Raw genomic sequence first — 20,082 nt, 5'->3', positions numbered from 1 at the left:
CATTGAAAATGGGTTATACACTGTTAGTCACAGAATTGTTTGCAAAGGGAAGATATAAAAGTAAAATGTCAATGATGAAGGATTTAAAAGGATAAGCTGAGGCTTGTAATTTGAGTTACCGAGGAAATTGACTAATATTTTATTTGACAACCGATATGTTTGCACTTGGAATTATCCAGTCAACAGTTTAAGCCTATTTGCTAATTTGTGACTAATCATTCTTATTTCTGGTTTTGCAACTCAATTTTTCCTGCTTTTTAACATCTTCTTCCTTATTTTATATTTCAATGAAAAATGCTATCAATACCACTAATGAATGACACAAAATATTGTTACACATTCCTAAATACACTAAAGAATTGTGAAGTACAGCCAGCCCTGACCCACCCAGGTAAAATTGTGTTGGGGTCCAAATTATGCAATTGACCCCTTATTGGGATTTATGTATCTGATTCAGGCACCTCTGAATTTCTTGAAGTGTCAGTCAGGGCTCAGTTTCCTGACTCAGAAGTTTTTGAGTTCAATTCCCACATCAGGAGTCAGAGCACAGAATTAAGACTGACACCTCAGCGCAGCATGGAGGGGAGCGTGAGGCTTTCACCAGAGATAATACCTTCTCAACAGGACATAACACATCTCACGAAATGATTTGAAGAACAGTAGAAAAGTTCTCCCCAGTGTCCTCATATAACTTTTGTACATGATTTTACCTGTTCCTTAAGTTTGGAGACCAATATTTACAACTGACACAATCCGATTTTAATCCAACATCTTCATTTTGAATTTTAGCCAAACTGTTTGTCTAATTTAATCTGAGATGATCATGGGTTGCTTGAAAGTGATCTTTTGCCTGACATCGTCTCTCTTGGTTGGCCAACACTCTTCCCGTTGATACATGTCTAGTTTAGAGCAACAAATTCTTGGCCCGCCACAGATGCAGACTGATGACAGGGAAACAATGGAAGGTCACTAAGGGAACCACAATCACACAATAACATTGAGACAAGGGTATCCTGTGACACAGTGTACAAAGAAAGGAAGAATTACCTGCAAATGCAATGTTGCCAGACGTTACACCTCTCCTGAGAGGTCAACAGTCCATGTGTTATGACCGTGGAAGAGGTGATCTCCAGTTGTAATAATGGTCTTCTGAAACTGGTGGCCGTTAAGGTCACTATGGTCCTGGGCTATTATACTCACAGCATTAAGGTAATAATTGATGCCATATTGAGGAAGGCCAAACATTTTATGTATTACAAAATTGATACAAACAGCTAGGCCAAGAAAGCCTGAGGGTTTTGCGCCATCACCAGATTCCACTAGGTATAAAATTTCATAGACCGCGTGCCTGTGGTCAAGGCATCCACAGGAGAGCCAGCAACCTTCATTAACTAGAACTCCTCACTACTGGTGCATGGTGCTTCTGCAATATGTAAACATGAACAAAAATTTGTATCTATGAAATATGAGTAAATATAGAGGACATATAAACATGAAGACAGACCTGTTATTCCCCCACCTCCCCAGCCAGACCTGGCTTGAATCTATTATCACCCGTGCTCTGCAAAAGGATCACCTGCAATGGATGGAAGCTGAGAAATAGCAATTTAGACAATCAGCGAACAGAAGCAGAGAACATTAACTAAATCTTGTAAAGCTCAAGCATATTTAGTGCTCTTTCTTAATTCTTTGATCTTAAGTCCCACTTTGTCCTTCCCCTTCACTGCTTCTGAGGGTAGGGTTTGGAGCAGGCAAATGACCTTTGGCTTTTGATAACCTGGACAGTTGATGTCTGGCTCCCAGAAGGACCCTAATGTTGAAGGACTAATGTAGAGGTATTGTCACCATCTCCGGTCACCATGCCAGCTTGAAATGGTTCCCATTGCTGACAGAAGGAGGTGCCCAAACTCCAAGCACCGTGAGGGGAATGCCCAATGTAGCAGCCAGATGCTCCCTCTTCCTCTTTCAAATAGTTCCATTATTCCTCCCTGCAAAAAGAAGGTAAGGGTTGTGTGGAGTCTCAGTATCCTTGCACCTTCCTAACCCCCCAAAACCCAACCCCTCCCAAACTCCTCACTTGCCTTATCACAGCTCCATAAACCTTATGGATAACGCGATGGTATGTTGTGCTGCACGCATCTAAAGTACCTGCTTACCAGCATGTTGGATGTAGTTCTCCACGAGTAGTCGATTTCTTAATAGGTGTTGCCATAAGCATAAACAAGTGGGAAGTTGCAGCATTCATGACTGGGTGCCCACTATTAACATTATGGAGAGGTTATTGACCAGAATCCGAACTGAACTGGCCATATTTATACAGAGATCAGATGAACAGGTCAGATTCCAGGAATTCAGCTGTGTGGCTAACCTTCTAACTCCCTGAAGCCTGTCCACCATCTACAAGGGATAAGTCAGGAGAGTGAAGGAATACTCCCCATTTGCCTGGATGAGTGCAACCCCAACAACACTCAAGAAGCTCGACACCATCCAGGACACAGCAGCCCACTTGATCAACACGACATCCGCAAACTTTCACTTCCTCTACCACTGATGCTCAATAGCAGCAGCGTGTGCTATCCACAAGATACACTGCAGAAATTCAACAAAGGTTCTAAGGCAGCACCTTCCAAACACATGATCACGTCCTTCTCAGGGAGAAGGGCAGTAGAAACATGGGAACACCACCACCTGCATGTTCCCCTCCAAACAACACATTATCCTGACTTGGGAAATACATCACTATTCCTGCAGTGTTACTGGGTCAAAATCCTGAAATTCCTCCCTAACAGCATTGTGCTTTTTGCGAGCAATAAATGGATTGCAGTGATTCAAGAAGGCAGCTCAGCATGTCCTTCTCAAGGGCACCTAGGAGTGGGTACTAAATGAGGATGATGGAGAGTTCAGTGCTTAGAGGATGTTGAAAGGTTTGAGATGGATACAGGTTTAGGAGAATATTTGCAAGCCTAACTGTTCAGAATTTGGTGCTTTGAATCAGAACTCAGGTTCTGGTGGCATTTGAACATAGCACCAACACTTGTTTCACTGTAGGTGAGAAGGTGGACATTGCTTTAACATCTGCTCGTGATTACTGAGTAGTTGGCCATCCTTCCTGTTGGCCATTAATTGTCCATCCAACGTGACATTGCTGCAAGAATTAGAGATATAAAGTTTTTATCTTCCACTTCCTTTTCCCACAGAGTCCCTGAAATCCTGACCTTGTTTAGAAAATGACTGATTACAATATGGAATAGTACAGATAGCTGTGTAATATGGATAAATTCATAAAAAATAACTTTGATGGTCTAAAATAGCTGACTGACTGGCAAAAAGATGTTGAGAACTTCCTTCTTATTTTATTACTCTATTGTAGGTACACTCTGAATTGAGATGTCTTATTCAAGAAGGAATTTAAAAATGGATCTTCCATTTACTCAAGCAGAACCACCAGGAACTGCAGAATTTTTCATAGGTGACTTAATAATTCTTGCTGTAGCATTTATGAAATGGTTATCAACAATGTGAATTTATTCATGTGCAAGTGGAATTCAAATAGATTCACCTGACACGCAACATTACAATGCGCACATCTACCTACCAGCAACTCAATCATTGAAATGAACCCTTTCGGATCAAAAAATAACCTGTGATACTGCTGAGATTAAAAGTGAAGTAAGTAAATTGTGACAGGGTTTAAAATATTTATTTCAGTACAGGTCAATGATAGATGTATCCCATTTCACAAGCTTTTAATAAATATAAAACAGGCAAGTGGCAGTCAAAGCACATACTCTTCCCTTTAACTGGGTACTTGTATTAGTTTTCCATCTCACGAGATTATGGCAGCAATATTAAATCAAAACTAAAGCAACCCCACTCGAAACAAATTAATAGTTATATGGCAATCAGAGCAGTCACAATAAAAATCCTAAGAACTGTGGATGTGGTAAATCAGGAACAAAAACAAAGTTGCTGGAAAAGCTCAGCAGCACCTGTGGAGGATAACACAGAGTTAACATTTCAGGTCCGGTGACTCTTCCTGTGAGAGCAATCACAGTGACAGCAGTATATGTGAGCATTTGATGAGAATGATTAATGACTGTTTTATGTTGTTCAGGTCACTCCCCCTCAAGCTATAAACAATGTTTGTATTCAAGTACCCTTGACAACTATGGCAGAATTTCACTGCAGAACATGTTGTTATCGCTGTCTGGTGAAATACTTACTGCCCATGCTATCAGCATTTCCAATTTCTGTTTTATTGTTAGCACTTGTAACTGTAAAATACATATGACAATTAACTGGTAAGATTCTTTCAAAGGGGTGAGGAATTTTTAGTATCTGCTTTTGAATAGGGCTGAAAGAAAACCTGAGCAGCTTACACTGAAAGAAACACGAGAAGCCTGACACCAATGGATTAATTTCCCCGATTTGCCTTATATCTGAATATTCTCAGAAAATGGTCCTGAATTCAGCCTAGCTTCCTCTCACAGTCTGTGTTTTTAATCAGCTATAAAGTCAGTACTCTGGTTGGAAACCTCAATTTTTTCAAATAAACATTGATATAATGACAACATTAATGCAAATAGTTGAAATATTAAAAAGCTGATACAAACACCCAGCAGCTGATGGAGATGGCTTCCATCACTATTCAAAACCTGTTTAGCGACAACATATGTCAGGAGAGACACAGCAACGCCGAAACACAATGTAGTTTTATAGAAGTTTGAGACAGAAATAAAGTTAAGGAGGATGTTCCTGATGGATGGATGAATACATACAGCAAATACAAAATAAAATTAGAGAGAATGAGAGAAAAAAGCAGACAGCAAATGTAATGGAAATAACAGGGATAGTAGGAACTGCCGATGCTGGAGAATCTGAGTTAACACAGTGTGAAGCTGGATGAACACAGCAGGCCAAGCAGCAGCAGAGGAGCAGGAAAGTTTGACATTTCGGGTCGAGACCTTTCTTCAGAAAAAAAGGGTCTCGACCTGCAACGTCAAACTTTCCCGCTCCTCTGATGCTGCTTGGCCTGCTGTGTTCATCCAGCTTCACACTGTGGAAATAGAGACAATAAATAGGATGAACAAAAATGGGGCAAATATCTCAAGGGTTAAATCAGTCAGCCTCCAAATTTCGGTGTGAGGATCACAATGTGCAATTACTTGTGACTGATCAAGGCGAAGTTATGCTCCCTATGTATTTTCATGACTTAGGTGTGCTTTCCCGAGTTTAAAGCACTGGTAACTTGCTACATCTCTCAAAGAGCCCAAGTCTTGTGAGGTCTGAACAACTTGGAGGTAACCTGCACTAATCACAGCCAGACAGTACCTTTAAGAGCCAAGGTGCATTCTGGCTGCAGCAACAGCTGAACTCCCAGGGAACAGGAGTGGGAGAACTCCAGGAAAGATTGTTAGAATTTAGGTTTTTGATTCAGAGCATTCTGGAGACAGCATGTGAGAGATCTTCTACCTTCAGGGTGCCCTCTAGACAAGTGCCCAGAAATTATTAGCTGTGCTTATTTTGGCAACAGTTTGGAGTCAAAAACCAGGACATAGCAAGATTAACAATCTCATGAATGATCATTGTCAGTGAAAGCATCATTGAATCCCAATCCCTACAACTGCACCACCAGCCTCACATAATTCTTCATTCATGAGGCTCATTCATTTCCTGATCAACAATCTCTGTAAATTGTGGCTCAAACTTCCAACTCATACCTTCAGTTCACCCCCCAAATGCTTAACACTACTGTGAGTAAATGCATAGACATCTTACAGTTTCCACATAGAGCCAGCTAATGAACTCTGACAAGCTGATCAGCCTGATACTATTGCCTTATACACATTGACATATCTTTTTATGGCTTCACAACATATCGAAAAGACAGGGAGGTGGGCAGAGGGGGTGGGGTTGCCTTGTTAGTTAAGAATGAAATTAAATCCACGGCACTGAATGACATAGGGTCAGAAGATGTGGAGTCTGTGTGGGTGGAATTGAGGAACCACAAAGGCAAAAAAACTATAATGGGAGTTACATACAGACCTCCTAACAGTGATCAGGACCAGGGGCACAAGATGCACCGAGAAATAGATAGGGCATGTCAGAAAGGCAAGGTCACGGTGATCATGGGGGACTTCAATATGCAGGTGGATTGGGTGAATAATGTTGCCGGTGGATCCAAAAAAAAGGAATTCATGGAATGTTTGCAGGGTGGCTTTTTGGAACAGCTTGTGATGGAGCCCACAAGGGAGCAGGCTATTCTGGACTTAGTGCTATGTAATGATCCAGACTTCATAAAAGATCTTAAAGTAAGGGAACACTGAGGAGGCAGCAATCAGAATATGGTAGAGTTCAGTCTGCAGTTTGAAAGAGAGAAGGCAAAATCGGATGTAGTGGTGTTACAGTTAAATAAAGGTAATTACAGAGGCATAAGACAGGAATTGACGAAAATCGACAGGAAGCAGACCCTAGCAGGGAAGATAGTTGACCAACAATGGCAGGAGTTCTGGGTGTAATTGAGGATACAGTACAGAGGTGCATCCCAAAGAAAAGAAAGATTATCCAGGGTGGATTAGACAGCCATGGCTGACAAAGGAAGTCAGGAAATATATCAAAGAAAAAGAGACAGCCTATAAAGTGGCCAAGAGCACTGGGAAATCAGAAGATTGGGAAGTCCACAAAAACAAACAGAGGATAACAAAGAGGGCAATAAGGAAGGAGCGGATCAAATATGAAGGTAGGCTAGCTAGTAATATTAGGAATGATAGTAAAAGCTTCTTTCAATACATAAGAAACAAACAAGAGGCAAAAGTAGATATTGGGCCGCTCCAAACTGATGCTGGAAGGCTAGTGATGGGAGATGAGGAAATAGCTGAAGAACTTAATAAGTACTTTGTGTCAGTCTTCACATTGGAAGACATGAGTAGTATGCCAACAATTAGGGAGGGCCAGGGGCAGAGTTGAGCATGGCAGGCAGTACAAAAGAGAAAGTGCTAGAAAAGCTAAAAAGTCTAAAAATTGATAAATCTGCTGGCCCCGATGGGCTATATCCTAGAGTTCTGAGGGAGGTGGCTGAGGAAATAGCAGAGGCTTTGGTTGTGATCTTTCAAAAGTCACTGGAGTCCGGGAAAGTCCCAGATGATTGGAAAATCGCTGTTGTAACCCCCTTGTTTAAGAAAGGATCAAGGCAAAAGATGGAAAATTATAGGCCAATTTGCCTAACCTCAGTAGTTGGTAAAATTCAAGAATCCATTGTCAAGGACGAGATTTCTAAATTCCTGGAAGTGCAGGCTCAGATTAGAACAAGTCAGCATGGATTTAGTAAGGGGAGGTCGTGCCTGACAAACCTGTTAGAATTCCTTGAAGAGGTAACAAGTATGTTAGACCAGGGAAGCCCAGTAGATGTTATCTATTAAGACTTCCAAAAGGCCTTTGATACAGTGCATCACAGGAGGCTGCTGAGCAAGGTGAGGGCCCATGGCGTTTGAGGTGAGCTACTGGCTTGGATTGAGGATTGGCTGTCTGACAGAAGGCAGAGAGTTGGGATAAAAGGCTCTTTTTCGGAATGGCAACTGGTGACGAGGGGTGTCCCGCAGGGTTCAGTGTTGGGACTGCAGCTGTTCATCTTATACATTAATGATCTGGATGAAGGGAGTGGGGGCATTCTGGCGAAGTTTGCCAATGATACAAGGATAGGTGGACAGGCAGGTAGTACTGAAGAGGTGGGGAAGCTGCAGAAAGATTTAGACGGTTTAGGAGAGTGGTCCAGGAAATGGCTGATGAAATTCAATGTGAGTAAATGTGAGGTTTTGCACTTTGGGTAAAAGAATACAGGCATGGACTATTTTCTAAATGGTGAGAAAATTTGCAAAACGGAAGTACAAAGGGATCTGGGACTGCTAGTCCAGGATTCTCTAAAGGTTAATTTGCAGATAGAGTCCGTAATTAAGAAAGCGAATGTAATGTTGTCGTTTATCTCGAGAGGGTTGGAATATAAAAGCAGTAACGTGCTTCTGAGACTTTATAAAGCTCTAGTTAGGCCCCATTTAGAATACTGTGTCCAATTTTGGGCCCCACACCTCAGGAAGGACATACCAGCCCTGGAGCATGTCCAGCGGAGATTCACACGGATGATCCCTGGAATGGTAGGTTTAACGTAAGATGAACGGCTAAGGATCCTGGGATTGTAGTCATTAGAGTTTAGAAGGTTGAGGGGAGATCTAATAGAAACTTACAAGATAATGTATGGCTTAGAAGGGGTGGACGCTGGGAAGTTGTTTCCGTTAGGCAGAGAGACTAGGACCCGTGGGCACAGCCTTAAAATTAGAGGGGATAAATTTAAAACTGAAATGAGATGACATTTCTTCAGCCAGAGAGTGGTGGGCTTGTGGAATTCATTGCCACAGAGTGCAGTGGAGGCCAGGACATTGGATGCCTTCAAGGCAGAGATCGACAAATTCTTGATCTCAGAAGGTATCAAGGGCTACGGGGAGAGTGCAGGGAAGTGGAGTTGAAATGCCCATCAGCCATGAATTAAATGGCGGAGTGGACTTGATGGGCCGAATGGCCTTACTTCCACTCCTATGTCTTATGGTCTTATGGGCTTGCAGGACAAGGTGGTCCATAGTAGGTGCAAAAACAGCTGAAAGGCAGGAGACAAACATTGTTGCATATGCTGATCCTCATGAAGGAGAAGGTGCTAGAGATAATTAGCCTGGCTACTAGTGAGGAGATGGTCAGAAACATCATTGAATCTGTCCAGAGTGAACATATCTTCCTGCTGAACGCACCTTGTCAAATCTCACTTCATCCTCATCCCACAAATGGTTATGATTTACAAGCTGTAAGTGGTGTCAACCCTCTTCTTCCCTACCTTTCACCTACCTTACACCACCTGTCTTCTGCATTTATGCTCTCAGACAGCCACATAACCAGCAAATGGCCCCCAAGACTGAAAGCCCAGATTTTGATGTAAGGGATGGCCATGACTCAGTCTGACAACAGGAACCAGCTGGTCAGGTATAGGCACAATGTGGGCTTTAGACAGTAGCACAGAGACAGACATGATGAGTTACTAGGCATGAGTAGGTTGCAGCCAGGCCACAGGAAAAGAATATCATGCATACCAGCTGCAAAGAGAGTGTTACAGTGAATGAGTTCTGCTGGCAATGACTCAGATGGGGATCTTGATGGGACATTATACTGAAGAAGGATGATGAGAATCCATGGCAACGTGTTTGGTGCATTAGCAGGTCTGATAGATCATCACATTTAGTCCAGGGCACGGAGGAGTCCAGCTACAGCATATAACAGGACTTAATGAGTACCTTAAAGCCCATCCTCACAACTTGGACGTGGTAGTGAACTCCGTAAGAACCCCTGTAGTGTCAGCCCTGATCTGGTGGCCAATATTTCAGCTCCTCTTGCAGTACAAGCAGAAAACACACAAACAGTTGGAGTGCTGTAGTGGAAGATCAGACTGTGGTGATGAAATCCTTGTTTGTTACAATGAGGGGTTAGCTTGGTGCCATGCAAGCTCAGATTGCTGCCATAATGACTGTGATCCCAGTGCTTAAAGGCGTATGCAGGCCTTTGTGGCAGTGCAGCAATCTGTGCTCTAGCAGCAGAATTACTGTGGTGACTCCAGTGAAGCACATATTTATTGGCCTCTCTCAGGATGACAGCATTTGTGTTGCCATCACCACCTGCCATTTCACTAGTGCCCCTATCGTTGCCTGGCAGGTATTCAGTCCAGACAGCTGCCACCTACACTGAGTTGCCCAATTCAAAGCCAGGCCTTCTAGTGCCAGAGCTACTTGAGATTTGTCTTGTGAGGTCATCTGTAAACACCTCTAGCAAAGGTCAGCAGCCTTCCAGCAGCCATGCTACTGTCACTGGGTATTACTGTGTAGGAGCACTGGAACACACAAAGGAGCTCGGAATAAACAGAGTGATTATTAAGCTTTGCGGGTGTATTGGGTGTGTTATTGGATAAAGTCAGTATAGAATAATTTTTTGTAATGGTGTCTCCTATTTTAAGGCTGTGGCCTAGAGGACAGTATGGTTGTTTTGTCACAGACCACTGATAAGATGAAAAAAATGTTAAATGAAGGAGGAAAAGATGGGGAGTCAGAAAAAAACGGCACAAACATGTTACTAAAAGCAGGGTGCAGTTGCCAGCAGAAAGTACGGAGCAAAGAGTGGGAGCTTGTGATAAAACACAAGGTGCTTCTTTTAGAGCAAGAGTGAGTTCCTAATCTCTGATGGAAGTGTTCCTTTGTGATAATGTAGTGCAATTATTGTTTGTGTGTATGAAGTTGATTGGATAATCATGGTGCAGTAATAACTTATATTAATCTGTGATCGGGGGATGCAAATGAAGAACAACTATCAGAGGTGTATAATTATAACAAGGTCTGACTAAGTGTGCATCATCCTTTTACATTGTGACACCAGGCCCCCAACTCCCACCCCACCTCTTCCACTACATATTCTTAAATAAACCAGTGAAGGGAGAAACTGGAGTGTCATCTGGCCACTGCAGGTGAGTAGGGGGCATTCATTGAGCAACAGATATCTGGCAGTACATTCAGGAAGAGTGGCCTATCTGGAAAGTGGATATGCTGCCTATCTCCACCTCCTTATCTTCATCTTCCTTATCCTCTGCTTCCACCTGATGTCCTTACTGAACCAGTGTCAATGAGGGCTGTGTCTCCATGAGGACCTGGCTGTGAAAGGTGCAATAAAAGCCAAATTGGGGCAACCCCTCTGGTGACTACCAGAAGAAGTATCCCACACTCTAAGAGATCCATACAATAGAATCTGTGCTTCTGCACTGCAATGGTCTGAGTGAAGATGTTCCTTGGGGCAGCTACACTCTCACTACAAGAGTGCTGGCCATTTACAAATGAGCTGTGGAGGGATGTTAGAGTTATATAGAGTGGATAGCCCTTATCACTCAGAATCACAGAACTATTATGGTGCAGAAGGAGTCTATTTGGTCCATTGGGTCTATATCACTTCTCTAAACTGACTGGCAAATTCCTTCCTTTCCCCCATAACACTGCACATTGTTTCTATTTAAATAATCATCTAATAACCTCTTGACTGCCCCAATAAACCTGTTTCTACTGTACTTCCAAGCAGTGCATTCCAGACCCTAACTACTCGCTGTGTGAAAAAGTTCTTTCTCACCTTCTATTTATTTCTTTTGCAAAACACTTTAAGACTGTGCCCCCTAGTTCTCAGAGATATTTTAGAGTGGGAACTCTTTCTCTCTATCCACTCTCTCCAGAACCTTTAAGATTTTGAAAACTTCAATCAAATCTCTCAGCATTCTCGTCTCAAATAAAAATATTCCAAATTTCTCCAATCATCTTTGATGTTTTTATCCCTAGAACGATTCTTGTAAACCTCTTTCAAAACTCTCTCCAATATTTTCAAATATTTCCTAAAGTGTGAACCCAGAACAGTACACAATACTCCATCAATGACCTGCATAGGTTCAGCATAACCTGTCTGCTCTTGTGCTCTACGCCCCAATTAATGAAGCCTAGAATACAATTTTTTTTTAGTGGCTCTTTCCAGTTATCCTGCTGCATTTAATGGTGTATGCACACAAACACCTGGGTCTCTCTGCATCAACAAATCTTTAGAATAGTAACTTGTCTACCATACTGTCCATCCATGTTATTTGTACCAAAGTCTATCAGCTCACATTTCTCTGCATTGAATTCATCTGTCAACCATTTGCTTACTCCACTAATTTGCCAATGTTCTTTTGAAGTTCTACACTGTCCTCCTCAAAGTTTTCAATTCTTTCAAATTTTATTTCATCCACAAAGTTTGAAATGGTTCCCCTCTACACCAAAATCTTGATCATATATACCCAGCAGCCACCCTTGGGGTTAATCTGGTGGCCAGAAGGTTGCTGGTACAGCAACCTTGCTTAGGATCAATGTATCATGTCCACTGCCAGGATAATGAGCATTCATCTCAATAAAGCATTGGTTATAGTCACATATCAACTGGGCTTCCCCACAGGGACATATCTCCCTTACTCCATGAGGAATGCTGTTATTCCTAGGAAAGTCTTGTAATTACTTCTGCTGCACCAGATAGTGTTGCAAAAGAGCATAAGAAATAGGAGAAGGAGTAGGCCATCTGGTCCATTCAGCCTAATCTGCCATTCAATAAGATCACGTCCTTTTTTTTCATGGGCTCATCTTCACCTGACAAAAATTCTTTAGTTTTTTTTTATCATAGAATTCCTATAGTATGGAAGCAAGCCATTCGGCCTATCAAATCCACACCAACTGTCCAAAGACCATCCCACCCAGATCCAGGCCTTAGTGTATTCCTACATTTCCCACCCTGGACACTATGGGCAATTGAGCACGGCCAATCCACCTAGCCTACACATCTATAGACTGTGGGAGGAAACCGGAGTACCCGATGATGGAAACCCAAGCAGACATGGGAAGGATGTGTGAACTCCACACAGACAGTCGCCCCAGGCTGGTATCAAACCTGGGCCCCTGGTGCTGTGAGGCAGCAGTGCTAACCACTAAGCCACCTGCTCATCATAACCCTTAATTCCTTTACTATTCAAAAATCTGTCTATATTTGCCTTAAAACATTCAACAAGGTAGCCTCAACCACTTCACTGGGCAGGGAATTCCACAGAGTCACAACCCTTTGAATGAAAAAGTTCTTCCTCAACTCAGTCCGAAATCTGGTCCCTGTTATTTTGGGGCTATGACCCTTAGTTCTTGACCCATCTGCTACAGGAAACAACTTCTCCTCTTCTATCTTATCCATTCCCTTCATAATGTACAAATGGTATTATTGCTGGACTGCTAATTCTGAGACCCAGATAATGTTCTGGGGACCCATGTTCAAATCCTGCCACAGCAGATGGTGGAATTTGAATCCAATCAATATCTGGAATTAAGAATCTCATGATGACCACAAGTCAATTGTTGGGAATAACACACCTGGTTCACTAATGTCCTTTGGGGAAGGAAACTGCCATCCTTACCTGGTCTGGCCTACATGTGACTCCAGAAACCACAGCAACGTGGTTGAGTCTGAACTGCCCATTGGGCAATAAATGCTGCTTCACCAGCGACGTCCTCATCCCACGAATGAATAAAAAAAATTGTATGTTTCAATAAGATCCTTGGTGGTTCTTTTAAATTCCAATGAGTATAGTTCCAGCCTAATCAATCTCTACTCACAAACCAACCTTCTCAATTCCAGAATCAATCTAGTGAACCTCCTCTGCACTGCCTCCAACACAAGTACTTCCTTTCTCAAATAAGGATCCATTGATGAATAAATTCAGGGCCTTAGTCAGTTTTACAGCTCAGGCAATGCCATCCATATTCTGGTCTGAAGCTATAAGTCTAGTTCAAAGAGGAGACACAGTCCTGTGGGCAACTTCTTTGTGAATCAGCCTTCCAGTGCACACTGCTCCTGGCATAGCTGCACAAGGGAGAAGAGACTCCCTAAAGATCCTAAATGTTAATGCCTCCAGCTGAGATCCTTTCTAGTTACCCTCCGGCTGCCTTTGCTACACTAACCTCAGCTCAGGAGCAACTCAGGAGCTCAGGTGCAGCTCAGGAGCAACTGCAAGTGTGGCCCTCATGACTGGGCTCGAGAAGTGTACACAAAGGCCTTTCAGAATTAATCAAAACCTTCAAGCCCCACTACCTTCTCAGAAGCATACTGACAATCTAGTGTTCTTGCAAACTCTGCAACAGTCAGTAGATCACTCTATTCAACCAATCTTCAGGACTGTTGAAACCCTTTGAATGTGTTTATTGGGATGTGTCCTTGCATGGGACCTTTTTCTCTGGAGTCTCAGAGGATGAGGGGTGACCTTATAGAGGTTTAAAAAATCATGGGGGACATAGATAAGGTGAATTGCAAGCAGATAGGTGGAGACAAGACGGACAGGCTAAGGAGGCAGGGATTAAGCTAGTAAAGGTGAGTGTAGTTAGGGAATTGGATGGGTGTTGGTCAGTGAGGAGAGAGAGGCAGGTAGGTGGGAGAGAAGATGGCAAGTCAAGGAGGAGGGGACAGGGGTGGGGGAGCTGGTCTTGGGATGAGAGTGGGGTGTGGGGAGATTTTGAAGCTCATAAAGTCCACATTGAGACCATTGGGATGTAGGGTTCCAAGGAATATGAGATGCTGTTCCTCCAGTTTTCAGGTGGCATCGTTGTGACATTAGACATGTCATCCAGGGAGTGGGAGGGGGAGGTGTTGTCCACCTATCTGTGCCACTATCCACCTTCTATCGCTGTCTACCCCTCTCTCTATTTATTTCAGAGCCCTCTTCCCCTCTCCCATTTCTGAAGAAGGGTCCAGACCCGAAACGTCAGCTTTCCTGCTCCTCTGATGCTGCCTGGCCTGCCGTGTTCATGCCTCTTTTTGGGCAGCTTGACTCATTTGATCCTGCAGTCAAAGACTGGGCCCAGTATGTGGAAAGAATGTGGTATTTTTCCAGGCGAATGACATTGGGGTAGATGAAAAGCAATGAGTAACCATTCCGACTATGTATGGGCCTGTCGCATTTTCAGTCATAACGGGCTTAACTTCCCCAGAGGTATCAGATGCTAAAACCTTCTAAGTCTTCACAGAGATGGTTTAGGAATATTATGACCCCAAAGCTTCTCTAACCCTGAGATGCCACCAGTTTTTTTCAACGGTTAGAGAACCAGGGATTTTCGATGAGGTAATGATGACTAGCGAGGCCAAGTGATTTTGGGTTAACCCTGAATGAGAGACCATTTGGTATGTAGGATTAGTGATGTAACCATGCAGAAGAACCTACTAGCCAAAGCCCAATGGGACTTCAAGCAGGTACTGCAGCTGGCCTGGTCATTAGAAAATCCAGCAAGTGGAGCACGGGAACTACAGGGCATCCCAATGGAAGTAGAAACCCTCGCCTGTCCAACTGAGATTGGGGAACACCATGTGAGTGTAGGCAATCGCACAGCCTCACGCAGGGCATGTCCTTATCAGAGGGATGCTAGGCCAAACCACAGCAGAACCCCACAACAAAGCTGAGCCTCAGCCAAGTGGCTAAACAGTTCTTCAGCATCTGGACCAGCAAGCCATTATAGTTACTGCTGGTATGAGGACTCGAGACAGCAAAGGCATCCTACAAGGCCTGACTTGAGTAGGAAAACTCAGAGCCCGTGCCCAGGAGACTGCGCACCCTGGAAAGTTCCCCTACATGTGGGTTGGAACAATTAAATTGCTAAGTGACACCCAAATCAGAGCCAATTAAGATTAATGTTTGGTTAAATGGTCACCCAGTTCTCACGGAGGTCAATACCGGCACGGCTATGTCTGTGGTTGCAGAATTGATCTTTAACAAGATTTGTTTAGGACTCCAACCTTTAAACTTGTCCAAGACCTCGGCCAGACTGAACATACTGGGGAACTGTTGCAAATTAAGGGCGTGACTTCAGTTCCGGTCTCCTATGAGAAGCAGTTGGTGCAGTTACCTCTGATGGTAGCAAAAGGCTCAGGCCAAAGTCTATTTTTGATTGGAAAATGGCTTTCTCAAATGAAGTCCTAGTGAAATACCCAGGAGATTTTCAAAGAGGGCTTGGGCTTACCAAAAGGGCCAAAGCCACTTTGCATGTTGACCAGGACGCAATTCTGAGATTTTGCGAGGCCAGCTCAGTGCCATTTGCTTTGTGGGCAAAAGTAGAGGGAGAAATCAGGAGCCTGGAGAGCGAAGGAATCATTAAGCCAGTGCAGTTTGCAGAGTGGGCAGTACTGGTCATATCAATTGTGAAGCCTGATGGCTCAGTTTGAATTTTTGGTGTTTTCAAGCAAACAACAAACTGCTCCTCACAGCTGGATAAATACCCGATCCCTCGCATAGAGGACTTGTACACAGAGTTAGAGGGGGGCTGTCTTTTACAAAACTGGACATGTGCTATGCCTGCCTGCAATTGTGACTGGATGAGGAGTCCCAGAAGTATGATACAATTAATACCCATAAAGGTTTATATCAGTATATATTTGGGGTATCATCAGCCTGAGCTCTTTTCCAGCAGACCATGGAGAACATTTTACAAGGGTTACCCCAGAGTGCTGTTTGTTTGGATGATGGACTAATGACAGGGAAGACCAATAAAGAGCACTTGGATAATTTGGAAATAGTACTTAAACATTTCTCCCAGGCAGGAGAACGCCTTCAATGAGACAATTGTGTGTTCCAGGTGCCCCAAGTGACCAACTTAAGTTACAAAGTTGACAAAACTGGGTTGCACCTAATGGAAGAGAAAGTGAGGACAATTAAAGCAGCCCTGCTCGCATGTCCGTACCTGAGCTTAGGTTGACACAAAGTCAGGTCCCATGATTAACAAAGTGCGGGTAGGTGATACAGTCCAGAACAAACATGTGGATCATCTGAAAGCTGTTGCCTCACAAGTAGGGCAGGAACAAAAAATATCTGGGCCCACAGAACAGCCAGAAGGCCTAGCAGAAATTGCAGGTGGTCCCCCTCCATCTAGGGCCAAGGAAACTTCAGGGGCCGAAATGGTCATAGCTTCGATACCCTTGCCACTGGAAGAAGAGTAGGAAACTCTTCCAAGATGTTCTAGGCATAAGATATGTACACGCTGTCTGTGATAATGGGAACTGCAGATGCTGGAGAATCTGAGATAATAAAATGTGAGGCTGGATGAACACAGCAGGCCCAGCAGCATCTCAAAAGCACAAAAGCTGATGTTTTGGGCCTAGACCCTTCATCAGAGAGGGGGATGGGGTGAGGGTTCTGGAATAAATAGGGAGAGAGGGGGAGGTGGACCGAAGATGGAGAGAAAAAAAGATAGGTGGAGAGGAGAGTATAGGTGGGGAGGTAGGGAGGGGATAGGTCAGTCCAGGGAAGACGGACAGGTCAAGGAGGTGGGATGGGGTTAGTAGGTAGGAGATGGAGGTGCGGCTTGGGGTGGGAGGAAGGGATGGGTGAGAGGAAGAACAGGTTAGGGAGGCAGAGACAGGCTGGGCTGGTTTTGGGATGCAGTCGGGGGAGGGGATGAGCTGGGTTGGTTGTTGATGCGGTGGGGGGAGGGGACGAACTGGGCTGGTTTTGGGATGAGGTGGGGGAAGGGGAGATTTTGAAGCTGGTGAAGTCTACATTGATACCATTGGGCTGCAGGGTTCCCAAGCGGAATATGAGTTGCTGTTCCTGCAACCTTCGGGTGGCATCATTGTGGCACTGCAGGATGCCCATGATGGACATGTCATCTGAAGAATGGGAGGGGGAGTGGAAATGGTTTGCGACTGGGAGGTGCAGTTGTTTATTGCGAACCGAGCAGAGGTGTTCTGCCAAGCAGTCCCCAAGCCTCCGCTTGGTTTCCCCAATGTAGAGGAAGTAACACTGGGTACAATGGATGCAGTATACCACATTGGCAGATGTGCAGGTGAAGCTCTGCTTAATATGGAAAGTCATCTTGGGGCCTGGGATAGGGGTGAGGGAGGAGGTGTGGGGGCAAGTGTAGCATTTCCTGCGGTTGCAGGGGAAGGTGCCGGGTGAGGTGGGGTTGGTGAGCAGTGTGGAGCGAACAAGGGAGTCACGGAGAGAGTGGTCTCTCCGGAAAGCAGACAAGGGTGGGGATGGAAAAATGTCTTGGATGATGGGGTCGGATTGTAGATGGCGGAAGTGTCGCAGGATGCTGCGTTGTATCTGGAGGTTGGTGGGGTGCTGTGTGAGAACGAGGGAGATCCTCTTTGGGCGGTTGTGGCGGGAACGGGGTGTATGGGATGTGTTGCTGGAAATGTGGGAGACACAGTCAAGGGCGTTCTCGACCACAGTGGGGGGAAACTTGCGGTCCTTGAAGAACTTGGACATCTGGGATGTGCGAGTGTAGAATGCCTCATCGTGGGAGCAGATGCAGCGGAGGCGGAGGAATTGGGAATAGGGGATGGAATTTTTGCAGGAGGGTGGGTGGGAGGAGGTGTATTCTAGGTAGCTTTGGGAGTCGGTGGGCTTGAAATGGGCATCAGTTACAAGCTGTTTGCCTGAGATGGAGACTGAGAGGTCCAGGAAGGTGAGGGATGTGCTGGAATGGCCCAGGTGAACTGAAGGTTGGCGTGGAAGGTGTTGGTGAAGTGGATGAACTGTTCGAGCTCCTCTGGGGAGCAAGAGGCAGCACCGATACAGTCATCAATGTAACGGAGGAAGAGGTGGGGTTTGGGGCCTGTGTACGTGCAGAACACCACCACACCCGGCATCTTCCCCTGCAACCGCAGGAAATGCTACACTTGCCCCCACACCTCCTCCCTCACCCCCATCCCAGGCCTCAAGATGACTTTCCATATTAAGCAGAGGTTCACCTGCACATCTGCCAATGTGGTATACTGCATCCACTGTACCCGGTGTGGCTTCCTCTACGCTGGGGAAACCAAGCGGAGGCTTGGGGACCGCTTTGCAGAACACCTCCGCTCGGTTCGCAATAAACAACTGCAACTCCCAGTCGCAAACCATTTCCACTCCCCCTCCCATTCTTCAGATGACATGTCCATCATGGGCCTCCTGCACTGCCACAATGATGCCACCCGAAGGCTGCAGGAACAGCAACTCATATTCCGCTTGGGAACCCTGCAGCCCAATGGTATCAATGTGGACTTCACCAGCTTCAAAATCTCCCCTTCCCCCACCGTATCCCAAAACCAGCCCAGTTTGTCCCTTCCCCCCACTGCACCACACAACCAGCCCTCCACCCACTGCATCCCAAAACCAGTCCAACCTGTCTTTGCCTCCCTAACCTGTTCTTCCTCTCACCCATCCCTTCCTCCCACCCCAAGCCGCACCTCCATCTCCTACCTACTAACCTCATCCCACCTCCTTGACCTGCCCGTCTTCCCTGGACTGACCTATCCCCTCCCTACCTCCCCACCTATACTCTCCTCTCCACCTATCTTCTTTTCTCTCCATCTTCGGTCCACCTCCCCCTCTATCCCTATTTATTCCAGAACCCTCACCTCATCCCCCTCTCTGATGTAGGGTCTAGGCCCGAAACGTCAGCTTTTGTGCTTCTGAGATGCTGCTGGGCCTGCTGTGTTCATCCAGCCTCACATTTTATTATTACACGCTGTCTGTGTGTGAGTCTGAGTTCGAGGAACCGGACTTGGGGCAGAAATGTTACAGGAGGAGCTACCAGTGAAAGACCAGGCCTACACCCCCAGACTTAGTGGGGGAGGGGCACAGGGATTGAAACCAGGTGGCCCTTGTTAACTGTGTGGTTCCTGATTGAGGTTGTTAATCTGGGCCAATCAGGAAAGCCTTAGCTGACCCAATATAACTAGGAGATTAGCATCTCCTTAGTTGAGGACTGACTCTGAGCTGGCGGTGACAGGTGACAGGTGACAGGTGACAGGTGACAGGTGACAGGTGACAGGTGACAGGTGACAGGTGACAGGTGACAGGTGACAGGTGACGCGTGACGCGTGACGCCAAAGAGTCTGTTTCCATGCTGTATAACTCTTTGGCTTTATGTTCAACAATGCTTGTTTAAGAGTGGGTATTAGCATCTAATTTGAGCCCCAAAACAATAGGTTGAGTCAAGTCAATAACAGACATTTGCTGGCATCACTAACTTTGGAGAGTGTGGGATAACTTTGGTCACAGTTTATAATAAAGCAGAATAACTGTTTGCTAAATTATTTCATTGATCAGGAAGGTGGGAATGTTTATTAATTCAGTAGATCTGCCTTTTTTACATATACTTCTAGCATACCAATGGTATAGCCCATAGGCTCTAGGGCAATGTGTATGAAAATAGTTGTGATCTGCTGCCATGTTTAGGTATCAACCGGAGTTTTGGCACTATGGGATGTTATAGGACTGAGTTTTTGTGGGTATTATTGTCTTTGCTTGATGCTTTCTTTGAGAAAGGAAATTGTTGCTTTCCTGATGGATGAAGTAGTTAGGTGAACAGCTGTTTTGCTTTAGAGTAAATCATAAGCCAAGTCGTCCCTTGCTCTCCCAAGTATATCCTCATGGTTAGGCAAGTTTTCAAGGATGCTTGTACTTTCAATAGCTCATCCTTGTGG

The sequence above is a fragment of the Stegostoma tigrinum genome, chromosome 12 (genome assembly GCF_030684315.1).
Source record: "Stegostoma tigrinum isolate sSteTig4 chromosome 12, sSteTig4.hap1, whole genome shotgun sequence".
Classification (NCBI taxonomy): domain Eukaryota; kingdom Metazoa; phylum Chordata; class Chondrichthyes; order Orectolobiformes; family Stegostomatidae; genus Stegostoma; species Stegostoma tigrinum.
The sequence above is the reverse complement of the archived record's forward strand: the minus strand, read 5'-3'. Positions refer to the sequence as shown.